This window comes from Lathyrus oleraceus, chromosome 3 (genome assembly GCF_024323335.1).
Source record: "Lathyrus oleraceus cultivar Zhongwan6 chromosome 3, CAAS_Psat_ZW6_1.0, whole genome shotgun sequence".
NCBI classification, from domain to species: Eukaryota; Viridiplantae; Streptophyta; class Magnoliopsida; order Fabales; family Fabaceae; genus Lathyrus; species Lathyrus oleraceus.
In genome coordinates this window covers 409,119,319-409,134,132 of record NC_066581.1, presented here as the reverse complement: position 1 = coordinate 409,134,132, position 14,814 = coordinate 409,119,319, and positions in this window count along the sequence as shown.

Sequence of the window (14,814 nt, the reverse complement as noted above, 5' to 3'; positions counted from 1 at the left end):
GGTCGAGCTTTGAAGTCGAAGAAGTTGACACCGCGATTTATTGGTCCTTATCAGATTCTGGAGAGGATAGGAGAAGTAGCCTATCGTATCGCTTTACCGCCGTCACTTGCGAATTTGCATGAGGTTTTTCATGTGTCTCAGTTGAGGAGGTACATTCATGATCCGTCGCATGTGATCCAAGTAGATGATGTACAGGTGAGAGACAACCTGACTGTTGAGACATCGCCTATGAGGATTGAGGATCGAGAGTTGAAGCAGTTGCGGGGTAAAGAGATTGCCTTAGTGAAGGTAGCTTGGGGAGGACCAGCAGGTGGCAATGTGACTTGGGAACTGGAGAGTCAGATGAAGGAGTCTTATCCAGAGTTATTAGCTTGAGGTATGTTTTCGAGGACGAAAACTCTTTTAGTGGGGGAGAGTTGTAACACCCCGATTTAAAATAAGAGAATTATTTAATTGAGTTAATATTATTTATTAATTTAATTAAATAAATTGGATTATTGGATTATTATTATTATTGTTATTTGGAATAATAATTATTATGGGAAAATATATAAGTGGAATAAGAGAAAAGGTTTTCATTTTTGGAAAAGGTTTTTACGTGAAAACTGAGAAGCTGCAGAGAAGAGGAAAAGGGCAAAGAGCTGTAGAGCAAAGGTTGGAGAACGGAAAAGCTTGAAGCTCGAAGAGTTGCCGGATTGTTAAGGTAAGGGGGGTTTATCGTCGTTTAATGGGTATTATCGATTAACATGTAATGGGTAGTGATAAGCCGTCGATTGACCCTAATTGGGATTTAGAATGCTGAGAAATTATGTTGAATAAGTTGTATTAAAGCTGAAATTGAATTTGTGTTTGAGTGGATTGTGAAATTCTGAGCGTATAGCTTTTTACGGAAGTTGAATCGGAGGTCCGGAAGTCCTCCAACGGCGGAAAATGCGGAAACTCTGCATTCTGCCTTGTGTTAGCGCAGGAACTGCTGTTTCGCCTGCGTTAACCGGTTAACCTAGGGTGTTAACCGGTTAACACTGTTATAAATTGAGAAAATGTTGAGTTTTGCCTGCGTTAACCGGTTAACCTATAGCGTTAACCGGTTAACACTGTTGCGTTTTGTCTGGAAGTGAAATTTTCCTGCGTTAACCGGTTAACCTATAGCGTTAACCGGTTAACACTGTTGCAGTATGTAAAAATGGTTGATTTTTATGATGTAAGTGTAATTGGTGATTGGCCTATTGTATCCAATTGTGATAAATAAATTCGTGGAGTCTATGTTGTGAAATGTTGATGCAAATATGTTGATAAGTTGTTTTTGTGGAAAATATTAAGTTGTAGGCTGATGAGCCAAAGTTGAATATAAGTTGTTTTGTTGAAAATGCTGAGTTGTAGGCTGATGAGCCAAAGTTGATTTTTAAGTTGTTGTTGCTGAAAAAAAACTGTTATGTTGTCGTTGTTATTATGTTGTGGAACTTCAAGTCGTACATGCCATATACATTCATATGCATTAAGTCGGGGCTTTTGCTCACACCACGTTGGCCTGGATTGGCAAAAATTATGGGGCTTTTGCTCACACCACGTTGGCCTGGATTGGCAAATTTTTAAGTTGAAAGTTGAAGGCTTATGCCTTGATGCCCACTAAACTGGCAATGATTTTAAGTTGGGAGTTTTACTCCAAATGGTACCACATGCATGAAGAGTCGAGTCTCATTTGAGTTGCATTTACGTTGTGTTTGAATATGATGTTGAGTTGAATATGCTGCTACCGAATGCATGATATGATGTGGGTGATTAACGTGTAAAGTTACTTAACATAACATGATGATTTATAATATTTGTTATATCGATTGAGGAACTCACCCTTACAGTTATATTTTTCAGGTAACGAGCAGTGAGTCGAGTAGAAGCTAGTGCTCGAAGTCTAGAGTGGTTTTAGTGGGTCATGCTCTGATAGATGTAACATCGGGACGGGATGTTTGATTGTTTTATTGTTGGTTATTGAACCTTTTACTTGTAAAACGTTATGTGTTTTGAATAGTTGGTTGAATTCTATCCGCTGCGTATTTTTGAAATGTTTCATGGTTGAGATAATAAAAGAGCATGACAGTTGTTATGATGAATGATGTGATTCGAAGATGTGACACCCTTGTTTGTGTATTTACTCTGATAAATAATTGTTGTTGTTATTGAATATTTGGGGTATTTAGAAGGGTGTTACAATCAACACTACACCAACTCCGTGACCATTGACATGGACCGCCCCATCAAACATCATAACCCATTTGGATTCAGGGTCAGGCCCCTCCTCCGGGAGTGGTTCCTCTCAATCTTTCGATTTGAGAAACATGATGTCCTCATCAGGAAAGTCAAACCTCATAGGTTGGTAATCATCAATTGGTTGCTCTGCAAGATAGTCTGACAAGACACTTCCCTTGATGGCTTTTTGTGAAGTGTATTGGATGTCATACTCTGTCAGTATCATTTGTCACCTAGTAACCTTTCCGGTAAGTGCTGGCTTTTCAAAAATATACTTGATTGGATCCATTTTTGATATCAATAGAGTCGTGTGAGTCAACATATACTGTCTTAGTCGGCGAGCATCCCATGCCAAAGCGCGGCAAGTTTTCTCGAGCAATGAGTATCTTTGTTCACAGTCGGTAAACTTTTGCTAAGGTAGTATATTGCATGCTCTTTTCGACCTGACTCGTCATGCTGACCGAGCACACAACCCATTGACCTTTCTAACACAGTCAAGTACATGATCAACGGTCTTTCCTCTCGGCCTGTAGACTTGCCCTGATCTTGATCTCTTTCTTGTCGTCTGCGGTACCGATGTTGTTGGTCTCAATCACCTCCTGATAAGGTGTAATAGCTCGGTCCTCCTGTTTCAACAATCTGGCTAACCCTTCAGGCAATTCACAATCTTCCTCAACCCCTTCTTCGGCTTAATAGATAAGATTGTCGAAGTCATACTTGGCCATAGTAGTGTCGTTAGTAGTGAGATCCGGGTGGTCAGCTCTGCATGATGGAGGATCATGCTTTACCTTAGAATGAGAGATTTTTTTTGGAAAAGAAAGAAATAACGAAAAAAGAAACATTGCCATTTTTTTGTAAAAGTAAAAAAATTGAAAGAAAGAGAACACAAAATTGTTTGCAAAAGCCGTCCTTTATTGATGATAAAAATAATTGCGAAATGTAACTAAATGGATGGCCCTACAAATGAGCCGTTACACCTTGGGCAAAGTGTAAGACTTTATTATGCATGTAATAAAGGAAAACAATAAAATCACTCTTTCAGTAGAGTAACCCGGACGGTTTTTTCAGACGACCAATTGTCGAGCTTTTCTCCCGGGACACACGGGCGAATCCAGCTATCTAAGTCATAGTCGTTGTCAGCCTTGTCTTCATCTGCAGCATTGACGATGTGGGGAGAAACCAAACCCCCACTAGAGAGAGTACCGGTTTCATTCTTCTGAGATCCCGGAGCATACCCCAATCCAAACTTGTCTTCTTTGATGACTGGCTCCACAAATTTGCCCCAACCTTGGGCATTACCAGCTTTAACCACTTCGACAGCTTGCTTGTATGAAGAGATAGAAGTCCCGACCTTCTCAAACTCAGGTGAAAATACAGCTTCGGGCGCGACCTCATTGATGTTTATGGCTTCGAAGCCCTGACACAGCATCTCGTCGTCCATCTCTACATACTTAAATGTAGACAGGTGGCTAACAAAAATATCCTCTTCACCACAGACAGTGACGACCTGACCTTCTAGTTCATATTTGAGCTTCTGGTGGAGGGTAGAAGTAACAGCACCGGCAACATGAATCCAAGGCCGACCTAGCAGACAACTATAGGCAGGCTGGATATCCATCACATAAAAGGTACTCTTGAATACCTGCGGTCCAATCTTAATTGGCAACTCAACTTCGCCAAAGACAGCTCTCTTAGAGCCATCAAAAGCCCTCACAACTAAGTTACTTGGCCTCAGGATGGTGTCATCGCAATCCAACTTTGTTAAGGCTTTCTTTGGAAGAACATTCAGAGAAGAGCATGTATCAACCAAAACATGGGAAAGCACCACCCCTTTGCACTCCATTGTGATATGCAAGGCTTTGTTGTGATTCCTGCCCTCAGATGTCAGGTCATTATCGGTGAAACCTAGCCCCCGGCTAGCGTTTACATTGGAAACTACCGACTCCAGCTGGTTAACAGTTATCTCTGGTGGAACATATGCCATATTCAGTACTTTCAACAAGGTTGCTCTGTGCGCCTCAGAGCACAACAATAGTCAGAGAATGGAGATCTTTGAGGGTGTCTGATTTAGCTGGTCGACTACCTTGTAGTCACTTTTCTTGATAATCCTCATAAACTCATCCATTTCCTTCTCGAATGCGGTCTTAGGAGGATCTTCCTCAGTAGTAACCTCTTCGGCGGCCATCTGTTTCCCTTTAGCCTTGGCAGCTGCCTCGGCTTCAGTATTCGCGCGTAATGTTGATGGTCCAAATAGGCGTCCACTACGAGTGAAGCCACCAACCCCTCCAACATTGTCTACAGCGGAGCTACCAATGTCAATGTCTTCTTCGTTAACTTTATGCCCCTGGCAGTAGATATCAGCCCCATAGTGCCACGGGATATCACTGTCTTTCTCATACGGAACGGGTCCTGGTATTGTGATGGTGATCGGACCAACCAAAGTCGGTTGAGGGCTGTCAGAGTAAATTGAAACTGGTGCTGAACTTTCGATGTTCACCGCTGCTGGTTCTGTACTTTCTGGGAAATATATTGTTGTCGGAGCGAGTCTCTCGGGAACATATATTTCTTCAGGAGTGAAATAAAACGTCACCGTTGATACATCATTCTTCACTGGACGGGCCTGATCGAACTGAAGACAACCTTCATCTATCAGTTGCTGAATACCCCTTCTCAAACTGTCACATCCATTTTCGGCAGCTTGACAATTTTTGCATTCTTACCCACAGCCCGGGAAAATCTGTCCTTTCAGAAGTTGGTCTTTAACCACCGATAGCGAAGTCTTCACCTTAGTCACATCAGAAACCAAATTCAAAGTTTCCCCACTATCAACAGCATTAATCCTCTGCCCGCCGTGAGCCGGCATCGGGTTCTGGATAACATTAGGCACCAGAGCAAAATTGATAGCCTGGGCATCTCTCAAATCTTGTACCTTTAACTGGAGAGCCTTGCAATTATCTGTAGTATGGCCAGGTGCGTTGGAGTGAAAAGCACATCTGGCGTTGACATCATAACCTCTAGGCAAATTATTGGGATCGATTGGTGGGGCCGGAGTTCTCAATGTAACCAGATTCATGTCAATCAGCTTGGGAAGTAATACTGAATAAGGCATTGGGATTGGCTCGATGACCCGGTCCGTCTGCCTTGGACGTTGTTGATAGTGTCTCTGCTGACCCGGATTACCTCCTTGTTGTTGATTGTTGTACCTGGGTTGCTGTTGCGGATGATACTGCGGTTGAGGAACATGTGTTGGAATAGTGATTGCGGCCACTTGATCTTGATAATAATTAGGGCGTCCTCGACCCCTGCCTCTGCCGGCATACACAACGCTTGCCTCGCCTTCTTTTCTTCGCTGACCGTTACCAGCAAACGGTCTCTTGGGACCTGATGAGTTGGAAGCACTATTGTCTTGAATTCGGCCCATCTTCAACAGACTCTCGATTCTTTCTCCAGCAATTACTATCTCTGCAAAGCTGATTGACGGGCAAGCAGCCAATCTCTCAATATAATTGCCTTGAAGAGTGTTCATGAACATGTCCGCCATCTCCCTTTCAGACATAGGGGGTTGGACGGACGCAACAATCTGTCTCCAACGCTGAGCATACTCTCTAAAGGTTTCTTTGGCAGTCTGAGACATACCTTGCAACAAGGTTCGATTTGGAGCCATGTCCAAGTTGTATTGATATTGCTTGACAAAAGCCTCTGCCAAGTCTTTCCAGCTCTTGATGGTAGTATGAGACAAATGAGAATACCATTCACGAGAAGCTCCAGTTAGACTGTCTTCAAAATAGTACATCCACAGCTTTTCATCTTCCGTGTGAGCTCCCAACCTTCCCAGATAAGATTGGAGATGAGTGCGTGGGCAAGAAGCCCCATTGTATTTCTCAAAAGTAGGGGGTTTGAACTTGTGAGGAATCCTTACTCCCTGAACCAGACCAAGATTTGTGACATCAAAGCCTAAGGAATTTTGAGACTCCAAAGATTTGAGCTTCTCAGCAAGCTCATCCATACGGCGAGTGGTCTCGAGGGCCTCGTCGTGCAAAGAAAATTGATCATACTGATAATCTTCAGTAACGGGGCGCCCGTTAATCCGAATTCCTTGATTCACATTGTACCTTCCGCCAATACCATTTCCAACATTCCCTGTGTTGCCAACATTACCCGGGTTTCCATCAGCATTTGCGTTACCCGCGTTACCAGTGTTCACAGGGTTATCAGCGTTCCCAGGGTTTCCAGGGTTTCCCTCAGCATTTGGTATCTCCACCTCCGGATCGGGTCTCGGTTGCTCAACCAATTCCCTCAGCTTTTCCTGGCCTTCTGCCATACCAGTCATCAATGTCATGAATTGATCCATCCTTTCACGCATATCAGCCAGCTCTTTCTGTACTTGGTCCATCGCTAGCTGTGGATGATTTTCCTTTGTCGGGTACCTGTGGACTTGCTTGGGTGACACCTGCAAAACAGACAAGGGTTAATATGCATGGTATGCGATGCACTGCTTGTTCAGTTTTAAGTAGGGGTGGCAAATGGGCATGCCCGCCCAATTTAGGCCCGCCCCGCAAAAGCCCGCAAAAAAACGGGGCGGGGCGGGGCAGTCATAGTTGAGGATGTGGGCCTAAAACTTAGACCCGCCCCGCAAAAAAGTGAGGGCGGGGCGGGGAAATCCCGCGGGCACTACACTATTTAAGCCTAAAAATGCAAAAGTTTATGTAAATACACGTGCCCGCGAAAAAAACGGGGCGGGGAGGGGCGGACACATTTGAGGGTGAGGGCCTAAATCCTTGGCCCGCCCCGCACAAAAGTGCGGGCAAAACGGGCATGCCCCGCTGGCCGAGCCCGTTTTGCCACCCCTAGTTTTAAGGCACCCCCGTTTTGAAAGGGAATACCCTGCAAATGAATAAGCATGAGATGTTGGATGCAAATATGCAGATGATATTATGCAATGCAAAGGCATGTCAATCAGAATTGATGGATCCGCTTGAACATCTATCAGGTTGCACTGCCTGGAGAGAAATTCACTGAGGAATATAATACAAGACCAAAACTCTGCTCCAGAAAACCGGGTTGGTTGGAGGTTAAGGTTTCTTGAATTTAGCCCGCCCCTCACTGGTAGGTTCTAAGAACAGAAGTTCGTCAGCTTCAGCCCTTCAGTCGCGAATAATACCTTTACCACTGAAGGTTTGGTATTATTACGGGACAAAAGACCTCCATTGACTCCCCTCAACAGGACATCCTTATAGCAAGTTCCCAGTCTCGGGATCCTTGGATTGAGCAGCGAGAATGCGCCCACCAGGGCTAACATAATCACGTCTCGGAGGAGAGGCCTCGACTAAGTTCTCGGGAAATGGTCACCAGAGTCGACGATTTCTAGAGGAACATCCTGCCGTTACGGAACACCCGTAAGACATCATATATCCAAAAGAAACCTCGTCTGGGTGTGGTTCTTCACGAACGACTTAACGTAGCAACACGCCACGCAAGCCTCATGATTATCCACTCTAAAACCTGTGTGTACACTCAAGCCTGGGTAATAGGCTTATCTCTCATAGAACACCCCATCCCAAGAAACAAACAAACAGATCCAACAGATACAACAGATGCATACAAGCAGGTAAGCAAATAAAGGTACAAAAGCATGAACACCCAATAAACAAGAAATCACACAAGCTAGGAGGGACTCGCTTAGGGAAGATGGACCAACAAGAAGTCAACTTCTTTCAGTCCCCAGCAGAGTCGCCAGCTGTCGCAACCTGAAAAATACAGTGCGCGAAAAAACAACCGGCGAAAGAAAATGACAGAAGAGTCGCCACCGTGCATTATTCATCCCAAAGGAGGGAAATGAAACGCTCGAAGTAAACCTGAAAAAAGGAAAGGACAAGACGGGGTCTCGCAACCAAATATTGGGTTCGGGAGTCGGTTATGCGAAGGGAAGGTATTAGCACCCCTACGCATCCGTAGTACTCTACGGGATCCACTTTTGTAGTTCTTGTCTAAAGGGTGTGAGTTTATCTAATGTGTTATTTACTAAAAAAAGGGGGTTAAATGAAAATGACTCGCGCGGATGTCGCATCCACTGCATACGTATCTCATCTGAATATGAGAATCAGAGTCTTCGTAGCTCGGCTACCTAGGGGTTAAGGGTAAGTGTGCTCCCTAAGACATCGCGTCTTATGCCTACGTATCTCATCTGGCCTGAGAATCAGAGCAAAACGTAGTTCGGCTAATTATGGGGTTATGGATTGGGTTTTGGACGAACAACGTCACTACGCAATCTACCGAATGCTCGACCTTTGGAGACTTACTCGCCTGTAGTAGAAGGAGTTAACGTGTTGCTTTGGGTTTTAGGGTTTGGGATGCTCAAGGGCAAAAAGGCAGTCCTTGACGAAGGAACCGCGCTACCTGCAGGGATACGAACACATACAAAACAAACATGTATAAAGTAAATGTGCCAACAAGGGGCTCAGAAGTAAATAAACAAAAGAAAACAAATGCCTCCTATCGAGGTCTTCCAGCTAAGAAAGCGATAAAATGCGGAAAAGAGGTAAAAGTACCACACGGATAAAGATCCGAAGTAACAGCAATTAAAGGAGTAAGAAACCCAGGGATCTCCCAAGCTGATGCCATCAAAGAAAGGTGAGTCAGTACAGGTAATCGGAATGAACCTCCAGGGGGTATCCCACAAATAAAGTGGGAAAACCACGCAAACCATCTCTGCAAGAGTCTGCGAGCCCTCACAAAAACTCAACAAAAGGGTTAGTGAAACACGATAAGCATTTTTTTCATGGATAACAGTATGGTTTCAGATATCTCAAACCCTGTGGCATACATTTCAGAAATCATGTGATTAAACATTCAAGGCATAGGTTTCACCCATTCATGCATAATAAACCCATGGGCAAAAACATAATGAAATTCATCCATCATACCTCATACATTCAGATGATCCAAATTAAGAGCATAAAATCCTAGGAATGAGGCGAACCTGATGGGAGAGACCGGTTGAAATCAAATGGCACGGCTGGGTTTGCAAGGCAACGTTAGGGTTTGCGTGAGATTAAAGTGTGTGAGTCAGATTGAATTTTTCAGAGCTGCCTGGGGGTTGCTCTGAGTTCTCTGTCAGGTTTCTCTCCAGGTTTTGTCAATGGTTTTGTTTCAAGGAAACCTCAGAGTATTTTGCTTCTCTTCCTTTTTCTGTCTGATCTCCCTCTTTGATAACCTGATTTTCATGTCTTTGTGGGCTCAAATGAGAGAGGTCCAAGTCCAAGTTTTTCTATTATATTTTATTTATTTTTTATTATTATTTTTATTTATTTATTTATTTTATTTTATTTTATTTTTATTTTTATTTATTTTTTCGTTTTATTTTTTAATTTTTTTTTAATTTTTTTTTTAATTTTTTAATTTTAATTTTAATTTTTTTTAATTTTTTAAAAAGTTTCTTGGATCTAATTCTGATTGACATGATGAAATGCAATATGAAATGCTAAATGAATGCATGAATGAGGAGGGCAAATTTTGGGGTGTTACACTTAAGGCTTTTGATTAAAATCAATTCATCAATCTTTGAGATTTTTACCCCGAACTACGAGGTTTTGATCCTACCTTTGTGATGGTACGTAGGCAATGGGTTCATCCGTTCAAACAACAAAATTTGTAAATATAATCTATTCTCTTCTCATCCCTCCAATCTTTTGTACAAATATTTTCACAAATACCAACCTACAACACATATTTGTAAAAAGGGTTCCCTTAGAATACTAAGGATGTTTTTGGTGCGTAAAACCTTCCCATTTCATAACCAACCCCCTTACCCAGATCTCTGACATTTTTATTAGTTTTTGGTTTGAGAAACTTCTTACCTTGGCTTTTGTTCGCTTTTTAGCCTTTCCTTTGGACAAATAAAAGTGCGGTGACGACTCGAATTGTATGTTTACTTTTGGTTTAGTCAATAAACTTAAAGGTAACGAAAACCTCGCTACAATGTCAATTTTTCAATCAACTATCATTAGGACTTTGAGATATCATATGCCAAATGGAATGAATGAATGAAGAAGAGGAATGAGATGAAGAGGGAGTGGAATGAATGAAATCACAAATTGGTCAAAGGAGGACTTTTACCAAATTAATATCATCCATTCATTTTGGGAGATGGAATATACATTCCATCAATCCCCTAAATCCAATGATATTAATTTGACAAAGTCAAATCAACCATGACCAAGGCCCAACAACAAGAGTTAAACATAAACAAGTCATCACAATTGGTCAGCAAATTATTTGGCATTTATTCAAATTAAAAATACTAAAATAGTGCATTTAAATTAAATATGGTTTGTCCAATTCCTAAAATCTCATCAAAACACTAAAGAAATAGCCATGAGATTTATCATAGCTCAAACAAGGTCAAAGGACCTTGGAGATTTTTTTTTATAATTGTTGGACATTTAAAAATATTTTTAAACAATTAAAAACAAATGCAAAATCAATTAATTCATGAAAAATATTAATAATGATCCAAAAAATAATTTTAATTCAGAATATGAAAGAGAAAAATATTTGAATTTTTTTGGTGAAAGTTCCATATTTTTTGGATCAATATTGAATTTAATGTGAATTATTGAAAATAAAGCAAATAAAATGAAATTTAAAATATCAGAAAAAACGTGGACCACTTGATCCCCTTCATTAATTGAGGTGGCAGATCAAGTGGCCAGGAACGCGCTATCCACACTGGTCACTAGTCAGCGCGTGGCAACATTGGTAATTCAAATGCACGCTCCAGATTAAAACAATTCAAACCAATCCAAAGGCTCAGAACCAAGCCAGCACATCACCGACGTCCAAAGGGCGGTCGTCTTCTCCGGCGACCCTGGCCGGACTGGTTCACTCATCACCATAAAAAAAATGAAAAAGGAGGACATGATCTGAAAGAAAAAATGGCGTAGAGCACAAATCTGACCTCAGTTCATCCTAACTCCAAGTATATTGAGAGATACATGGAGTTGAAATTTGAGGTACATGAATTGAGTTGCTTCGATTTGGCCTCAAAGCAACTCAATCTTCTTGCCTACATTGGTAGGACTTCAGACAACCAAATAATCAATAGAATTGAGCAAGAATTTGAGAGAATCGAACAGTTCAAATTTTTTGGAAAATACCTTCAATGGAGGTCTGGATTCAACTGATCTTGATCTTGCTTGTGCTTGGTCTCACTCCACTTGCTTGCAGAAGAATGATTGGATGCTTACAAGGATGTGGATTCCTAGAGATTTGAATTTCAAAACAGTGGGGTAGTAAGAAGAAGTTTGTTTCTTCTTTTAGTATTTCCTTCCTCGCGTATGTATAAGACCGAATCCATTCGATTTGGACTTTTCAAAAGGATTAGTAATCCTGAACTTTTCGAGGAATCCTTCATCAGTGGTTGTGAATGACGTATTTTTCTCAATCTTTATGACTTGCTCCTACAGAAGGGACCTAGGTCGAAAAGATTGAGAAACGGAACCATCTGATTTAATTCGTTCTCAATAGCCACGAGATGATCATCTTAGGGTGATCCTTTTGTTGACGGATGCTCCTATTATACTCGTAGTCCCTGAAGGATGAGAACCAACTATGTAGGATCTACATCGACAATTCAAGTATTGTATACGTCATTAGTCTGATCCTTTCTAGGAACTACTACCCCTAATAACCAACTTGCAAAAAGAATTTGTTTATCATTCATAAAGGGATTCGTTGTTCCTGACTCTGCTTCACCTTAATTGTTATTTCTCAGGTGTATCCTTTGCAAAGTGAGGCTTTGAGATGGGGGATCAAAGCTGGCACGAATGTGTGTGTAATTCTGAGCAATTGGAGCTCTATTTATATCTGAAATCATTGATATTTGCACACTTGAAATCACTTCCCAAATTTGGCAAAATGGTGATAGATGGGTGCATGTGTGTGTACAGGCCCATGAGATCATTGCAATAAATCCACAAATGAATGTTAGATAATCTTAATTGAGCTTGGAATGCAAGGTAAGTGTGCATTTAAATTTGAATTTTGATCCTTGCCAAGTGATGTCACCATGTTCATGCCATGCGCAGCCTATGCATTCCTTGTCCAAAATGAATGAACTTGAGCTTTTTAGAAAGGTGAGATCAATAGGAACAACTTTCATGTTCAAAAATTTTTCATTTGGAACTTGGAGTTTTGAGAAATTTGTGGTGGAAGTTTGGAAATTTTTGACATATCAAAATTTTTTCTTAGTGTCCAGCCATTTGTCTCAATATTCCATGTTGCTTAACTTTTTATATGAGCTTGAAATGAGAAAAGAGTCTTCGTAAAAGTTGTAGCTCTTTCAAAGACCTTAAAAATGGTCACAAATTTCATGTCATTTGGATTTAAAATGATAGAGTTATTCATTTTTGAAGTTTGGAAAAATCACTTGATCAATGGTATAGGTCAAAAGTGACCTATAATGTAACCTCATATCACATGCTCAAAAAAGTTGGATTAGCTCCCACTCCAAACATCAAAGTTGAAGTAGACACATTTAATTGGATTGTGAAACTTGGAAATCTTTCATCTCATAAAAATTGAGAATGTTATGGCCTTAGGAAGTTGACTTTCAAATTAGGGTTTAGACAAAATGACTTATAATGTTTCAACATAGAAAATGATTTTCCAAGAAAAAATAGCTCTAGGTCTCAACATGAAAGTTGTTTGTAATGTCATTTAGAGTAAGTTTTCTCTTGTAATCATTTTCATATGGTGAAAATTATAGGAGATAGTAGATAGGGTCTAGGAAGACCCAGTTTTGAATAGATGAATTCATCTGGTCAACCACCATCAACCAACTTGCTAACTTCCAATCCTCTTGACTTTCTTGGCTCATGGTAGATCATATATGCATAAGATGATGAAATTTGAAGTGTCCCTTGAGAAATTTGATCAATTGGTGAGATAGCTTGTTGGAGAAGTTACTCAAAATACCCAATCAAACTAGGGTTTCCAAGGCAAATCACTTCCAAACTCTTGAAGAACATTTGATCAATATGACATGTAGAGATCATTAGGACTCATATATGATGTTAATAACCATTCTTGAACCAATTCTTGGTTATGCTCTTTGTTCATGAGGGTCTCAAACCCTAGATGTGAACTTGATGAATCAATGGAATCATGCCCTTCCTACAAAAGAGATAGACAAATGCAAAGACATATTTTTGGTATTTTAGTTAGTCAAATGATAAAATACAAGTATGATATAATCACAAAGTGCTTGGTGATCTATCCCAAAACAAACCCAATGAAAGAGGGGTAAAAAGGATACCAAGGTATGATCATAATGCTAATGCTTATGATGGAATTACATGAGGGATCTTAGGGTCAAAATTGGGGTCTTACTACTTCCCCTATTTAAGGACATTCTAACTGAAGAGACGAAGGTTAAAATCTTCTGCTCGACTCAGTAGAATAGGCTTAAATAACAACATAGAGAAACAAATTTTGGTCCCTAAGAGACCTCATGATGCATATGACGTGAATGCAAAAGTTAATGCTTTGTGGGGAAATATTGCCACAAAGGAAAAAGAAATCAGAGAGACCGGAAATACGCAGGAGCACAATGTATTCCGTAAGGAAAACTCACTGGGGAGACAGAGACTCTACGGGGGAAAATGAGTTATGCGTAGGCCAGGCTATGACTTAAAACTACTGGGAGACTCGAGGAAATCCATATAAAATGGAAAGACTCAGTCGGGGAAACAAATCATCTGCAGGGGATACTAGTAAGTCAGGATAAAACTGAAATACTTGAATCATGCAGGGGAAGCGATTTCACTAAGGAAATGCGCACTCAACTCAACTAGGGAAGAAATAAGGTTCAACACAGAAGGAGCAAAAATCTATTATCTACTACCTGTTACTGGGTAAGGAGATAATAAATATCTGACAAAGAGAACATCCGTCATCGGTTAGGATGAACATATCAAGTATGACTCGCTAGGGAACCGCCAGGAGAGGAAATTCATTACCGGTTACTAGGTAAGAATAGCCTTGTTGGGAGAAAACTGTAGAAAATAGGATTTACAACTACCAGTAACTGGGCAGAAGACCAAAGGTGAGAGTATCTGTCATCGGTTAGGATGAACATATCAAGGATAAACTCAATAGGGAAGAAAATCAGTCATCGATTAAGATGAACATATCAAGGATAGACTTGCCTGGAAATGTCAAGGAGGATACCCATCATCGGTTAGGATGAACATATCAAGGATCAACCAACTGAACAAAAAGTAGGAATTACATCTATCAAATGCTAGATAGAAGACCATCAAAGAGAAAATTCATCACCGGTTAAGATGAACATATCAAGGATAGAGTCTGAAAGGGGAGAAAGTAGAAATTACATCTATCAGTTACTGGATAGAATACCATCGAAGAGAAAATCCGTCACCGGTTAAGATGAACATATCAAGGATAAACTCTGCGAGGAGACAAAGTAGGATTTACAACTACCGGTTACTGGGTAGAAAACCAATCAAAGAGAAAATCCGTCACCGATTAAAGTGAACATATCAAGGATTA